The following is a 17102-nucleotide window of genomic DNA, read 5'->3' as shown; positions in this document are numbered from 1 at the left end:
GCAGCGGCCTGGACATGGCTGACAGAGGAGATTCCGCTGCCAGCAGCTGGAGGCGGCCTCCGACGGGGGCGGCCCACGCTGGGCTTAGATCACCTGTCTACACAACCACAGAGCCAGTGATGCCGTACCAGGTTTGGGAGGCGCAGAGGACGGTGGGGGTCCCGACCTGGTTCTCCCATGTTGTGGCAGCGGGGATGATCTGCTGGTCTGGCCCCATACGGAGAGAGAGGCTCAACTGAGACTCAAGGAGCGGTAATGGAACTACTGGAGGGGGGTCGTCCTTAGGCCCAGGGGACCCCTGCAGTGACTCTGATCTTTCCCAGAGCCCAAGGTTTTGAGTGTCTGGGAGGAGAGGGGAAGGGTGAGTTAAGATCAATACTTGCTTATGTCTAGTTATGTAACTGTCTACTGAATTTGATCCATACATCCGGCCTTATGGAGGGGTCACCACGAATGGTTAGATTCAGTTTGGGTAGGGGGTTCAAGAGTTTAATTTTTTTTCCTGCAAGGTCGAAAGATGCTTCTGGGGGGAAGTATGGGCTGGGGCGGGTAATGGGGTGTCTACGGGTACATCTGCCACAGGGCAGCTCATGTTGTGGTTGGGAGTTGTCAATAATTTTTCTTTCACTTCAGACACACTGGGTTTTAGGCATACACTTTGGTTAATAACACGCCTTGATGGACGTGGGGCTGACAGGACCATTTGCCTACTTTGCGGAACTGGGGGCACGGCCCCGACCGCGATGTAACACAGACTTATGCACGTATAAATGGTAGGATCAATACAGGCTCTCTCTTGAAATGTTAACAAACTTTTGGATAACATTAAATGCACGGCTGTCTTCACATATGCCCACGTCAACAGCCTGACCTGCTCCTGCTTCAGGAGACTCACTTACTTGGGGAATACTGTTGATTTCTAGCATGTAGAGGCTTTGGCATAGTTTATCATGCCAGGTTTGTCCATGGCTTGAGAGGGGTGGCAGTGATGCTGCACAAATCCTTTCCCATGATGGTCATAAAAGTACAGAGGGATCCCCATGGGAGGTTCTTGGTCCTGTCTGAGTGCACTGAGGGACTCACACTTAACGTTATAAGTGTTTACTCCCCACCGGCATTCCTGCACGCCATTCTAAATTACCTTACCAAAATATTCCTGGACTTGCCTCAGGGGACCACCCTTATAGGTGGAGACTTTAACCCAGTCCCCATCAGATCCCCCACTACACCACAGGCATGCAGCAGCATCCAACCTGGTAAACTGGATGGCATCCTTGGGGCTATGCGATGCCTGGAGGACCTGGCACCCGCGACAAACTCGGTTTACACACACCTCAGCAACACACCAAACACAATCCAGAATAGACCTCATTCTCCTGCGGCTCCAAACTGCAGCCAACTTATACACATTGAGATCCTCGCAAGGGGCATCTCCGATCACGCCCTGCTGCAGCTTGTGTTAGGGTCTGTTTCGGCAGTTGACCGTCCGATGTGGCGGCTGAATGCATGGTACTTATAACACAAACCCTTTGCCCAACAAATACAGGCAGCTACTCAGGAATACTTTTCCCTAAACACGAACTCAGTCCCATTGGCAGGTACCCTATGGGGAGCGGGTAAAGCAGTGGTGAGGGGGGGTGCAAGGGGACTGGTCAGCACCCGGGAGCGAGCCCAGAGGCTTAATATTTCAAATTTGGAAGCCCGAGCCCCTGTCTAGAGGCTAAACAATCCACACAGCCCACTGAGGAGCTGAATAGGCACCTCATGCTCATACGGGAGCAGATACGCGACCACTCCTTGGAAGCAGCAAGACATTTATGGTGTGCTTCCACCCCTCGTGTATATAGATGGGGAGACAAAAATGGGAAACTGCTTTATTGGTTGGTGTCCCACCATCAATCATCTAGAATCATCCCCGAGATTAGTGACACAGGGGGGAGATGGTCACTGAGCTGGAGGAGGTAGCAGACACTTTCACCTATTACTATAGCAAATTATATAAAGCGTCCTCGACGATTATCCCAGAGCACAATTCTTGAACGACTTCCCTCTCCCGGTGTTGTCACAAACGGACATAGACATCCTTGACAAACCTATAACTGGGGAGGAAATAAGTGAGGCAATTAAGCCACTGGGGGTGGGGAAAACACCAGGACCCGATGAGTATCCGCTGGAATTCTACAAAATGTTTACAGAAGGGTTGACGCCACACCTGCAGGCCCTCTATGACCAAGTGGCCCAGGTTGGTTCCTTTGCGGACGGAATGGACACGGCCACTATAGTGGTGCTCCCCAAGACGCAACCGCCGACCAGGTCTTGCGCAGACTACAGACCAATCTCACTTATTAACAATGACATAAAAATCTATGCCAAAATTCTGGAGACCTGTCTCAAGAGGGTCCTACCACTTCTGGTCCACCCTGACCAATGCAGCTTTATGACCAATCGGAGTACGCGTCATTGTATACGTTGTCTCCATGTAGCATTGGCTCGTCGTCACCGCATTCCCTTTGATTTAGCAATCTTTCTTATTGATTTCAAAAAGGCATTTGACACTGTGGACTGGGGCTACTTGAGTTCAGTGCTAGTCCGGGCGGGCACAGGACCAAGATTTCGCTGGATGGTCCAGGCCCTGTATATCAATACGTTATCCTTTGGCTTTTCCATTTGTAGAGGGATGCATCAGGGCTGTCCTTAATCGCCACTGCTATTTGCTCTGGTGATTGAGCCCTTAGCATGCCTGATTAGGATGGACCCAATATAGTGCGGGTGGAGGTGGGATCACATCCATGAGGACCGCGTGGCGATGTACTCTGATGACGTTCTGCTATACATGGCAAACCCCAGTGAAACTGGTCCGTGGAGACTTCATTTGTTGCATTGCTTGGAGGAGACATCGGGATTGTGAATGAACCCGGCTAAGTCTGTAGTGGTGCCACTGGCCCCAACATGTGACTGCTATGACTGGCAGGACCAGGTCCCGATCCATCGACTGAGCTTTAAATATTTGGGGGCCTGGGTGACTCTCCTTCCTGAGCTGACATGGGCCCTGAACATGACCCCACTTGCTTCAAGGGTGAAGGCAGACTTGGCGCATGGCCTTATACAAAATGATGATTTTGCCATGGGTCTTGTATGCTCTTCAGAATATTCCGCTTCCAATCCCTTGCTCATGGGTCCGGGCTCTGGATAGAGCGCAGCCTCCTTTCTTTGGTACGAGTCACAGCATTGCGCTACAGTATTGTCAGAGGGGTACATACGAAAGAGGGATGGGCATGAGCAACCTAAAACTGTATTACTTAGCAACATACTTGCTGGTCATTCACAACTGGTTTAATGGGGGCTGGGCAGATCTGGCTTATCAACTTGAGTTGACAGATTTGAGCTTTCCTCAGATATTAGATCTTCTTTATGGGTCTCCAGTCCCTCGTGACCTAGAACCAGTGACCAGGGTGGTCTTTCTTGCCTGGCGTGCAACTTTACGGCATATGCATTGGGAGAATGTGCTTACCCAACAGACCCACCTATGGCATGGTACCTGGCTGAAGGAATCAGCAGAGTTGCATGGGTTTGGGAGGTGGGATCTGCTGGGCCTATCTCTACTAAGGGATGTGTGGAAGGAGGGATCCATGAGATCTTTTCAGGACCTTCAGGCCACCCATCAGCTTGCCTGCATGCAGTTTTATAAATACCTCTAGCTTCAACATGCCCTTCAAATACACCTACAGTGTGTTGACACGATACCAGAACATAGCTAGCTTGAGGCTAACGTATTCATGGGAGCTCTAGGGATGGGGGTATCTCCCAGCTCTATAAAATGCTAATTAACAATAATCCGGGTGACTTGGAACATCTTTGGGCCCGCTGGGAAGGTTAGTTGGGTCCTCTGGAGGATGAGGATTGGCGGGACGCTTTGATGGCTCCCAGGTTGATAACCATATCATCCAGATTGAGAATGATACAACTGTATTTCGTGTAAAGAGCATACCTCTCTCTGGCGCAGCTACATCAAGCTGGGCTACGAACCTCCCCCAATTGCCCCTCTGTGCATGGGGGGACCAGCAGATTTTTTTTACATGGTATGAGGGTGCCCTCAAATTGTGTTATATTGGCAGAGGCTTTTTCGAGAACTGGATACAGTGGTGGGATGGAGGCTGCAGCTGTCTCCGGCATTCATTTTGTAGGGTGTGATGGACGGAATGGGGGCATCAAGTGACAGAAAGATCTTTTATGGGGACTGCACTGATGGTGGCAAAATGGGACTTTGCAGTGCACTGGAACTCCTCCACTGCTCCGACCCTTCTGAAGTGGAAGCACGGGGTTGACTGGTGCGCTAACCAAGAAAGGTCAGTTTATGAGGGGAGAGGATGTCCCCGCAAATATACAAAGGTGTGGGGGAAATGGCGGGGTCTCCTACCATGAACTTTCAAACCTTTGAGGTTCACCGCCAGGTGTTACAGTTCTTGCAGGGGGAGGTGTGAAGCACCTCCACCCGGGACAGGCTTTGTTTCTGACCACAGACTGCACAAAGGCACTCACCCCATATGGTCAGAAGCTGGCAGGCTGGCACAGATCGGTCAGTCCTACACTAGCAGTTGGGCTAACAAACAGGGGGCATCTCTAAGATGCCCTCTCTGTGTATTTTTCAATAAATCCCACACTGGCATCAGTTTGAGTTTATTGTGCTGAGAAGTTTGATTCCAAACTTCCCAGTATTCAGTGAAGCCATTATGGTGCTGTGGAGTTCGTAATGACAAACTCCCAGACCATATACTCAATAGGGCTAGACTGCACTTACAATGTCTAAGAATGGACTTTGACACTGTAGGGGCATATTGCTCATGCAGCTATACCCTCGCCTGTAGTGTAGTGCACCCTGCATTAGGGCTGTAAGGCCTGCTAGAGGGGTGACTTACCTATGCCACAGGCAGTGGTTTGTGGGCATGGCACCCTGCAAGGTGTGCCATGTCGACTTTGTCTTTTTCTCCCAGCACACACAAGCTGCAAGGCAATGTGCATGTGCTGAGTGAAGGATTCCCTAGGGTGGCATATGTTAGCGCGTCAGGCCTTAATAAGTAAACTTACAATGGGACGCGAATAGGCCGATTAACCTTTGGACTTGCAATTAAGATGATCCCACCATAACTCTAGTACATGCAAATCAATAATCAATAATTAACAAATAATCAATGACATTTATAATCAATTGTAGTCACAAATTGTCACATACCATGACCTTTCAGTCATGAATAACCACATCTTTTAGTAAAAGTTAGAATATTTATTTCCCTATATTAACAATGCTAACGTCATGTAAATTAATTTCAAAATCAATTGATGCGCATACAGAAACAACACTGGCTGTCCAAATCTACGGAAAATACGTAATCTAATCAAAGCTTGAACAATTACACATGCTAAGGTTACGGTGCAAATTTATAACAAGGACAATTGTGCAACGATTTCACATATATCTAGATTCAGCAGAGAAATTCATCAAGCATTATTCCCTATTAGCAGACTTTAATTAGTGAGAATCCTTATCTAACATCAGATTAGCATCAGCATGTTAGTTGGTACCTAGAAAGAATAAGCCAATGGCCATAATAATCACATGGGTACAATAATACCTCTCCTCAATTGGATGGGCAAGTTGAGATAGTCTTCGTCATCAGGACATCAGTCGATCAGCAAGCCATCAGGATTCAGCATCAAAGTTCAGAAAATGCAAAGTCTTTAAGCAACTCCAAAGAATAGAGGTAAACCCTCAATAAGAATAGAAAGAATGGCGCCTTGTTTCTTGGTGCAGTCCTGTTAAGTTAAATTCACTAAAACTAATTGCCAAATCCCTATTGGGCAAGGGATCACATGTTCACACTTTGTCCAATACAACTAAAACTCCAAATCTATGAATTCTACCACTACTCCGTTCACAACGCTGATTGGTTTCTCCTGCAATGTTCTCATCATCCGGCTCATCAGGTAACAATAGTGTTGCAGCTTCTACTCCAGTCAATGTCTCCATTGTTCTCCTCCTGAGAAAGTCAATCTTACACACATTACACACAGAGGTGGTCATTACAACCTCGGCGGTCTTTTTACAAGACCGCCGAGGGACCGCCGTGCGGAAGACCGCCAGTGGTGGCGGTTTGCCGCTCGGCCTATTATGACCGTTGGCAGCTCTCCGTCCTTTTATGGACGGAGAGCCGCCAACAGCCATACTGGTGGGAGGCGGGGAAGTGGAGGTTGCTCCACCTCCACCGCCACGCCAACAGAACACTGCCCAGCGAATCACGTCCTGTGATTCGCCATGGCGGTGTTCTGTTGGCGGTGTGGTGTCGGCGGAGCTGCCCCCATGGCTCCCGTCCCCTCCCAGAGGATCGACGGAACAGGTAAGTTGATCGTTCGTTAGGGGTGGGGGGTGTTGTGTGTTGTGTGCGTGCATGGGGGTGTGCATCTGTAAATGTAGAGGGGGGGTGTGAGTGCGTGTATGCTTGCGGGGGTGTTGCGTGTTTTGGAAATGAGTGCGTGTATGTCTGTATGGATGTGTGCGTGTATGTTTGTATGTGGGTGTGCGTGTCTGACTGTGTGTGTGGATGTAGGCATGTATGTCGGCGTATGTGCGTGTATGTGTGTAGGTGGTGCCTGCGTGCATGTCGTGTGGGTATGGGTGATGTGATGTTGGGGGTCGGGGTGGGGAGGGGGACCCTGTCACCTTTGGGGGGTGGCAGGGGTGGTGGGGGGTGTAGGGGAGGGAGTCGGGGTGGGGATGGGGGTGGCGGAGACCCCTATCAGTGCCAGGGAAGGAATTCCCTGGCACTGATAGTGCTTACCGCAATGGATTTCATGGCGGTTAAAACCGCAGGAAATCCATGGCGGTAAGCCGGGTCAAAATACCGCCGGCGGTATGGTGATGGACGCCGGGCTGGAGACCCAGGTCTCCAGCCCAGCGGGCGGAACAGAGAACCGGCGGATGACCATGGCGGTAACCGCCATGGTCATAATACAAAAAAAAAGACCGCCAGCCTGTTGGCGGTCTTACCGCCGCTTCTCCGCCTTCCACCAGGGTCATAATGACCCCCAGAATGTTACATTCAGCAAGAACAGCATCTTCAAGCAGTCAGTTATCAAGCACGAGCACATTTACACAATACAATGGAAAATCCCAATTTAACTCTCAAGGATGTTTTCATGATTCGGGGATCCAAGATGGCGGCCGTCTGTTCCGGCTGATTCGGATCAGCCTTCCAGCCCCTCTCGTCTGGTCACAGTTGCCATGGTAGCTCCCACGCTTCTGTCGCGCATGCTGCGTAGCAGGATTTCGGACAGCCTCGGAGGAGTAGCCGTGTTTCTGGGGTGGTGTGCGGCCCGACTGGTGGGAGTGCAGCTTGCGGCAAAGTGTGTTACGGGGAGAGCCGCGTGCCGCGTAGCTTGGCTCGTGGTCGCGCGAGCTTTTCAGGGGTGGCTGCTGCCCTGTCTCTTGTTTACGGGCGGCTCCGGAGGCACGGCTCTCAGCGGCTGGCTTTTAATGGAGCTGAAAATCACCAGGACGCCCCGGACGCTACGGGGGAAACCCAGCCTGGATGCCATTGGGGCGAAGAGAGAGAGGAAACAACCTGCACTCCCTTTAAAGGACCAAACAGGTGCTCGAGGAAGAGGAGCGCAGCAAAGCACGCCCGTAATGGAGAAAACGGTGAGGAATGCTGCTCACGTCCCTGCAATATTTACCCAAATAGTGAAGCCAAAACGGCCACCTCCTCAAAAACAAATATGCAATGCACAATCTGGCACCCTGGACAATAATGCAGATCAGATACTTTTTTACAGGAACAGGGGTCAGAGGGACACCTAGTCCGGATAAAACAGGTACGCTTTTAAAAAATAGTGGAAAGGAGGGGGGCCCTCTCTGCGTTGATGATGATATGATTAATGACCGACTGCCGAGGGAGGGGGCTATTGAACTGTGAGAGATCAGCAGTGATGCAGGGACCTGTAGCTTATATATATTTTTTTTGATAAAGAGCTTTTATTGATTTTGCAGAAAACGAGAACAAGGGGGGAAGGGGACAACAAACAAAGAAAATACTAAATAAATAATATCATTTGGCAATTTGGCTCAGTCGCACCTAGGCTCCGGAGGACGCATTGACAATAATTTCACATGTTCGATAGACCATGGCTTGGCTAAATTCAACTTACATTAGAGAGGATACCTTGAGCTATGTGAAGTGTCGCAGTGACCTCAATCAATTCCTCCACTTAAGTGACTTGGGTGGTAAAAAAAGGGACTTCCCTTAAACATATGAGCCTGGGGGGCCACCACCCCCCTAATTCGGGTGGTCCCGGTGAGTTAATTAACCATTGCTGCTTCCCATTTCCCCCATATTTTGTTGTGCTTGTTCGGGCATCCCCTTGCCTCATATACAGGTTTCTCACACTGAGCGCACCAGTCCACTCCACGCCTCCATTTGGCCAGGGCTGGTGCAGCACCCGCCTTCCAATCCACCATAATATCCCTCTTTGCCACTAAGCACACCACGCCCAGGAAGGTGCGGTCTACCCTACCCAGTCCGTCCCGCCCATGGCCCCCAGTAATAGTGGTGTGGGTGCTACTTCCACCTCAGTGTGCAGGACATCCGATATCTCCCTCATAATCGCTTTCCAATATGCTGCTATAACTGGGCATTCCCAAATCATGTGGAAAAAGTTTGCGTTGGGAGTGGAACATCGGGGGCAGTCGGCTGTAGTCCGGAGGCCTGCCCTGAAGAGTCTTTGGGGGGTAAGTTATGCCGTGTGCAGATAAAGGGATAGTAGCAATTGAAGTCGGGATGTCATGGTTAAGGTTTGCCGTGCCATTAGTGCCTCACCCTAGTCCTCATCATCTATGGGGCCCACCCAACTCTCCCACTTTCGACGGAGACCCTCAAGCGAAGGGCTAGTGTTCGTAAGTAAGGACCCGTAAATTTGGGAGATTCCCCCTTTGCCTAGATTTCCCATCAAGACCTTCGCCTCCATGGGGCTGTATTCTGGAATATTGTCTCCTGGTCGGACGTGTACCCTTAAGGCGTGTCTAAATTGTAGGAATTTGTGAAATTGGGTCTTATTTAGGGAGTAAATGCCCTGGAGCTCCTCGAAGGATTTCATGTGTGACCCCCCCCAGATATCACCGAGGGTAGATATTCCGATGTTGTTCCATTTCTGGAAGCCCTCCAGTGCAAAAACCTCCGCCAATGTCCCCCCTGCCAGAGAGGAGTCTGTTGGGTGAGGCGGACCCACCACCCCTATAACTTATGAGCCGCTCACCAACCCACCAGGACCACCCTGGCCACTTCCGGGACCTCCCGGGGGATCGGGCCCCCGTACAGTGCATCAAAGATCCGGGAGTAGCCCATTGTTTGAAGTTCCAATCTATTTGCAGGGTCCGACCAGCCCCATCCCAGCCAGTCATTAATCACCAGCAGGTGCATTGCGAGGTGGTAGAGATATATGTTGGACATTCCCAGCCCACCGTCGTGGATGTCCCTTTGGCAAGTACCCAGAGCCAACTTGGGTTGTGAGCCGTACCACAGGAACTGTTGTGCCATCGTATCTAGCTCTCTAAACCACTTTCGGGGGATTGGATATGGGAAGTTTTGTAGCAAGTACAGGAACCTAGGGAGTATCATCATTTTATACAATGCTATTCTACCAAGCAGATTCAAGGGCAAGCCCCGGCACCATTGGAGGTCGTCTCTGAGCCTCCTAGTGAGTGGAGTAACATTGAATTCCCAAGATAGTTCGGGTAGTAAGGCTATGTGTATTCCGAGGTATTTAAAGCTGTTACGCCGGATCGGGATGTTCTGCTGCCAATCAACGCAATCTCTAGTGGGGTGCAGGGGGACCAGTAGGGACTTGCCTGGGTTCAAGGTCAAGCCGGAGGCTTGAGAGAAGAGATCCAGGAGTTGTAGGATTCGTGGGCCACTCATGTGTGGGTTGGAGAGATATATAAGGATGTCATCCGCGTATAATGCCACCCTATCTTCCGGGCTCGTGGGCCATGACCAGCCCTCCACCAGCGGGTCCTCCCTCAACAGTTTCGCCAAGGGTTCTATCACTAGTGCAAAGAGCAGCAGGGACAGTGGGCATCCTTGACGAGTACCGCAACGAATGGGGAACGACTCAGAGACCATCCCGTTCACCCGGACACGAGCAGTCGGATTAGAGTAGAGTAGCCTCACAAGACCCCGGAATTTGGGTCTGATTCCGTTACTTAGTAGGACATGATCCAGGTAGGACCAGTCCACCGTGTCGAAGGCCTTCTTAAAATCAAGTAGTAGAAGTGCCAAAGGGGATTGAACCAGGGCCCCGCGATGCATTAGGGCATTGTGCAGGCGTCTAATGCAGTGTCTGGTGCTACGAGCAGGCATGAATCCACATTGATCCTGGTGGATCAACGCAGGGATTACACTCCTCAGCCTGGTGGATTACACGGTCGATAGCACCTTAATTTTAGTGTTCAGGAGAGAGATAGGTCTATATGCCAAGCAGTAACGCGACGGAGGTTGCATCTTGGGGATCACTACAATAGTGGCCTGATCAATTCCACAGGGAAAGTGGCCTAGTTGCGCGGCCTCATCATACATATTCAGCAGATGGGGGCTGAGGATATCACCACATTGGCTGTAGAGCTCTGCTGGGAAGCCGTCCAGACCAGGCGTTTTGCCCGATGACAGGCTAGCTATAGCTGCTGTGATTTCGGCAAGTGTTACGACTCCATCTAGACTTTCCCTGGCTACCTGTGAAATCTTGGGGAGGGTAATCTCGTCTAGAAGAGAAGACTCCCTTTCAGCTAAAGGTCGGGGACGGACCGCATTTAATCGCGTGTAGTAAGTGACAAAGCACTGCGCGATGTCACAGTGTATCTTGGCAAGTTTTCCCAAATCATCTACTATTTCGGGGATAACTCTGTCAGCCAGTGGACGCGAGGCCAGCCAGTGCAGGAGCTTTCCATTTTTGTCCCCCCAGCCGTAGACTCGGGCCGCCGACGCTCTGCAGGCATGTTTTGCGGATTCCAGCACCAGTTGACGAATCTTGTCCCCGACCATAGTGAGTTGTCTCAGAGAGGAGGTCGAGCCCGCTAGTGCATCCCGTCTCTCGATGCGAAGGGGACCTGTAGCTTAACCCAAAATGTTGTATCACAAGAGATTGAGGACACGCCTAAAACTTTTTCAATATCTGATGTTAAAGCATTGAGGCCCAGCTATAGGGGGGAGGAGGATAAGCTATTGGGGGCCAAAAGCGATCATGGATTGGCGGATGCCGTAGAAAGTTTTTTCTCCTTATCTGATCACTCTAAGGACTCGGATGAAGAGATCCTACTAACAGATACTGACTTAGAATGCAGCTCTTCAGCCAGTATTTGGGCATCAAATAATCTGACTTGTAGAAGGAAATCCATTGAGTGGCTTAGTACCAGGGGCAACCTGGGGACAAGGCCTAGGGGGGTGCAGCCAAATGATCAAGACGGTGCAGGTGAACTTCAGTGGGACTATACTGCCACCCAGCAGGCATTTTTGAAGATTGACAGCTCCAGCGATATTCCAACAGGCTCCATTATGGGGATTTCAGAACAGGCCGAGGCCCCCTCGCTGGAACTTATTTACAGCACCATGGTACACAACCATGAACAGGCTCAGAAAGAGAGCAGGAAGGCGAAAATTGCAAATAGACAACTCCAGTCGTCTATTAAAAAGGTGGTAAAATCTTGTAAACTTCGTACAGCGCACTTTTACCCTGTGGGCATCTTGGCGCTGTACACATACTGCTGTGGAACCCTTCCTGGCTTTCCCTGTGAAGTGCCCACTCCTGGGCACCCCCAAGGTGAAGCCAGGCATCCCAGCGCTGTTGGGGCTGTTATGGAGATTAAGCAAGCTATTGCCCAGAGTTACAGAGTGGGACCCATGATTAGATTGGTACCCAGGTGAGAGTTATCAAGTCTGAGGAAATTGAGCCCAAGACCTGCCGAGGCAGGAATTGGACCCTGGACCAAGGTCAGACCTCTGCATCAGGGTCTGCCGCTCTAACCATTGAGCCACACTTATCCACTCAGGACATAAGTATCTGTATTACCTCAATGGAGACTCGCACTGAGGCGCTGGAGACAGAGGTTAAGGCCGCAGCTACACAAACGGCTACACAGGGACAACAGATCTCGGATATTCAGTGGAAACTTGAGGATGCAGAAAAACGGGCATAGCAGAGGGCCGAGAGGGACAGTATACCAGGTCCTACATAGTGTCACTTTTTAAGAAAGCCTTTCCAGACCTTCTTGAATGGAACTGGGAGACAGAAATTCAGAGAGCACATCAATTTCCACTGTTTAAGAAAAAAAAAACTTCCGATGCCAGTAGAGGACAGAACTACCCAAGGGCCATTATTATCTATTTTGGCAACTTTTTACTGCGGCAAATAGTATTTGAAAAAACCCGACCCAATTTAAAGATAAATGTAGAAGGGGTATCTTTCTTTTCAAGACCAGATTTTGCACATGCCACAGTAGAGAGACGGTACTATTTCAGGAGTTAGGGGTGGAAGTATATTTGCTGAGCCCCGCACGTTTAAAAATGATCTACAAATCAACTACGCAGACTTTTTTATCAGAAATAAAAGCAGGGGAATATGTGCAGCAATTAAAAGGCAGCAAAAATTAAAATTGAGTTGTGGGTGTGGGGGTTAAGTGTGATCAGGGGAACGGTGGGCTGTGTGCTCATCGAATGAAGTTTCTCTTTTTCTAAAAGCCTGCAGCTTTGGTGTGGTGTGTGGTGTGTGCCCCTCTTGGTTTTTCTTTTCTTTTTGTCTTCTCCTTCTTCTATTGCGGTAACTGTAGGGGGCGGGTGGAAGTTGCCGTAGTGGTGAAAAAATTTGATTCGATTTTTCATAACGAACTGGCGGGGCTGAGTGGGTGGACGACTTCCATCTTACAGGCCCAGGGGCCTGGCGAACCTACTTGTAGGGTTTTGGGTGGGATAAGGAAAGGGAGGGTAGATTTTGAGGGGGGATTGGGATTAATCAGGGGAGGGAGTGGTGGCAGAGGGTGTAAAAGGACACACAGCAGGAAGGATGGTGATAATGGTAACAACGTGAGGGGTGTCTTGAATGCAGATTTGGAAAAGATTCGCTGGCCGGCCCAGGGAAGGTATGTGAGACGAAAGATAAAAGAATGGGTCAGGAAAGTGAAATGCGTATACCTACAGTAAATGTCTGCAGGCTTAATGATGGTAAAAAACGCCAGCTGGTAGGGGAAGTCTTTAAGGCCTTTAAGGCTGATATTATTTGCATACAGGAGACCCATATTGTAGGCGTGCAGAAGCACTTGATGGAATTTCCTGGATGGAAGCTAGTGGCATGTACAAATCAGAATACCACTACCAGAGGGGTGGCCATACTCACACAAATTAGGTCTTTAGTGGTTCGAAGACAGTTTACGGATAAGTCAGGCAGGGTGGCTTTGCTGGAGGGCCAAATTTCACAATATGTTCAGTCTACGGATCAAATGTGGATGATGAATGATCCGGAAATTCTGGACTTACTTAATTTGGAACTTGTATCCTGGGCAACCCCGGTTGTAATATGTGGGGAGCTGAATATACACTTGGATAATTAAACCCCCATTCAAGAACAGACGATGTATCAGGGCAGAAAAAATTATGTTTTTTTGGCGCTTCAGACATTAGTAGCAAATTATGGCCTGATCGATGCTTGGCAGATGTGCAGGCCGCAGGATCCAGGCTATACCTTTTTCTCTTTTCCACATAATAAGTCAGTCAGGCTGGATTATTTTTTCGTATCAGCATTTTTGCAAAGGGGATTAAGGGTTGAGAGATATCCCAGAATTATATCAGATCATAACCCGCTGGTCTTGGTGGTGGAGATAGGGAAAGAAGGGCCACAAGTCAAGTCCTGGTCTTTTGACAGGACATTATTAGCAGACCCAGTGTATGTACAAGAAATAAAAGTCTGGATCCCGGAGTTCTTCGAGATAAATCGGGGTTCTGCCCCGCTGCCATATAGTATGGGATACATTTAAAGCGGCTGTTAGAGGAGAAACATTGAGGTATGCAGTAAGAAAAGAGAGATCACGTACTGAACAATTAAAGTTAATACAGATAAAGTTGAGTGCCGCTGAACAAAGACTAGGGAGGTGATGCGGAATAAGGGAGAGACTTCAGACATTTTATATGAATTAACCGCTATAAAAGCAGAGGCCGTAAAGATTTTTATGGAAAATGCAGCTGCAAAATTCCTGGTACATCGGCAGGAATGCTTTGAATATAGTGGGAAAGTTGGCAAGCAACTGGCCTTAAAAATAAGGCAGAAGCAGACCTATGGTAGTATTAGCATTCTGGAGAATGAAGAAGGGCAGTTAGTTAATAGTGGCCCAGAAATTCTAGAAGTATTTAGACGGTTCTATCAAAAACTATATTCACAAGAAGGGCAACCCCAGGAGGAGGAAATGCTTTTTAATATGGGAATACTCCGTTGGTAAAGCTACAGGATGTAGACAAGAGCGAATTGGAAGCTCCTCTGACAGCCAAGGAACTTGGCATAGCAATTAGCGCTCTGGTAAGTGGTAAAGCAATCGGGTAGATCAGATTCCACTTGAGTTTTATAAAGTATTTTTTTTAGAATTACGAAAGGAACTATTTAGCTTATTCCTTGAAATACAGTCAGGGTTTCCCCAACCGACTTCATGGGAAGAGGCTAAGATAACAGTTTTTTTAAAAAAGGATAAAGAGCTGCATCTACCTGGCTCATACCGTCCCCATCTCTTTGATCAACAGTGACGCCAAAATCTATGCTAAGATATTAGCTGACCGATGAAGCTCAGTGATTTCCAATCTGGTATCTCCGTGACAGCATGGGTCTATTCCAGGAAAAGGCACAGCTGATCATATAAGACGTGTTATCACCTTGTTGGATGCCAGGGCCGTGGCTAAGCTTCCAATGGCAGTTATACTGCTTGACGTGGAAAAATCATTTTATCGGGTCCACTGGCCCTTTCTATGGACAATCTTGCGCAAGAATAACATTGGCCCTGGGTTTACTAAGGCGATTCAGCAGCTTTATCATAACTCTATTGCCACCTTGAAAATAGCTGGGTGAAAATCAGCTCCTATTATTATTCAGAGAGGTACACGGCAGGGTTGTCCGTGTTCGCCGTTGTTGTTTGCCCTATATATTGATCCTTTGATTCCGCCACAGCTATTATGACCCACAGCTCGGAATCCGCTATTATGACCCACAATTCAGACACCTACACAAGTCCGCCACACCAAAGGTCAGTGATAAACTGGCGATAACAAAACCGACACCGTCACGCCAACAGAAATACGCCCACACTATCACGACCCACGAATCCACGCGGCGGTCTTTCAACCGTGGTATTTCATTGGCGGTACACACCGCCGCGCTCAGAATACACACACATCTACTAAACACAGCCACATTGGACAAATCGAAATACACACACCTGATACACATACACACACCACTCCCACACACTCAATACAATATAAAACACACACCCACATCACCCACAAACCCTTACGACCACAAATCACGAACGAAAGCCAGAGAGAGACATCACCATCAACAACACCAGCATCCACAGGCACACAACACAATCACCCAAATAACTTCCACGCACCTCACACAACACACCACTACATATCAGCACACTTATCACCCCATACACCACCCCACACATCACCTACACCACCCCATGGCACAGCAAAGACACCCCAGGTTCTCGGAGGAGGAGCTCAGGGTCATGGTGGAGGAAATCATCCGGGTAGAGCCACAGCTATTTGGATCACAGGTGCAGCACACCTCAATTGCAAGGAAGATGGAGCTATGGTGAAGAATAGTGGACAGGGTCAATGCAGTGGGACAGCACCCAAGAAATCGGGAGGACATCAGGAAGAGGTGGAACGACCTACGGGGGAAGGTGCGTTCCGTGGTCTCCAGACACCACCTGGCAGTTCAGCGGACTGGCGGCGGGCCCCCCACCTCCTCCCCCACAACTAACAACATGGGAGGAGCAGGTCTTGGCGATTATGCATCCTGAGGGCCTTGCAGGAGTAGCTGGAGGAATGGACTCTGGTAAGTCAAATCTTAACTATTACATCCTCCACCCTACCTGCATGCCACCACATACCCCCACCCTCACCCTCACCCCATCACTCTAACTCCTCACAAATGTCCCAACATCACAAACCACACATCCTAACACCAAGCCCTGCATGCAACAACAAAGCATGGACACCCATCACTAAAGCATGCCCACTGCGGATACCCATACACCCCCCTAAACCATCATCACACAAGGTCCCACACAGGAATGCTAGCACTGTGGTACACGGTCACCCACCCATTGCACACCTTGACACACACAGATGCAATAATCATGCTTTTATACCCCTGCAGGACCCCTACCCAACGTCACCGGACAGGAGGGTCCACACATGTCCACACCACCAACAGAAGAGGCCCACAGTGATGACAGCACCTCTGTCCAACTGGATCTAGATGACCAGCCCGGCCCATCGGGGACCTCGGGACAGTCGGTTCCCCACACCCAGTCACAGGCCACTACAGAGCTTCCCCCCTCTGGAAACACCAGCACAGCACCCACCCAGCGGGCCCATACCTCCGTCCCCAGGACACGTCAATCAGCAGTGTGTCCACCACTACAGGGAACCCAGGCTAACCCACCACCCCAACAACAACAGGGACCTGGGGGCAGTGGTAGTGGGCACACGGTCCAGGGGACGGAGGCCCAGGAACACAGGGGAACTGGGAGGGCTGCTGTGCGACAGGGGGCGGACAGGCCCTGGGAACCCACTCTCCATGAGGCCCTCTCCTCCATCATGGGAGCCTACCACCACTCCCAGGAGACGATGGCAACGGTACTGGCCAAGTTTCAGGAGACCCAGCGCCTGCAGGAGGAACAGTATTTGGGCTTCAGGGAGGAACTCAGATCCATCAATTCCACCCTGGGCACCATCGTAGGGGTGCTGAAGGAAGTACTCAACACCAGGAGGGACACTGTGGCACTACAAGGG

This window comes from Pleurodeles waltl, chromosome 4_1 (assembly GCF_031143425.1).
Source record: "Pleurodeles waltl isolate 20211129_DDA chromosome 4_1, aPleWal1.hap1.20221129, whole genome shotgun sequence".
NCBI lineage: Eukaryota > Metazoa > Chordata > Amphibia > Caudata > Salamandridae > Pleurodeles > Pleurodeles waltl.
This window is presented reverse-complemented; position numbering follows the sequence as displayed.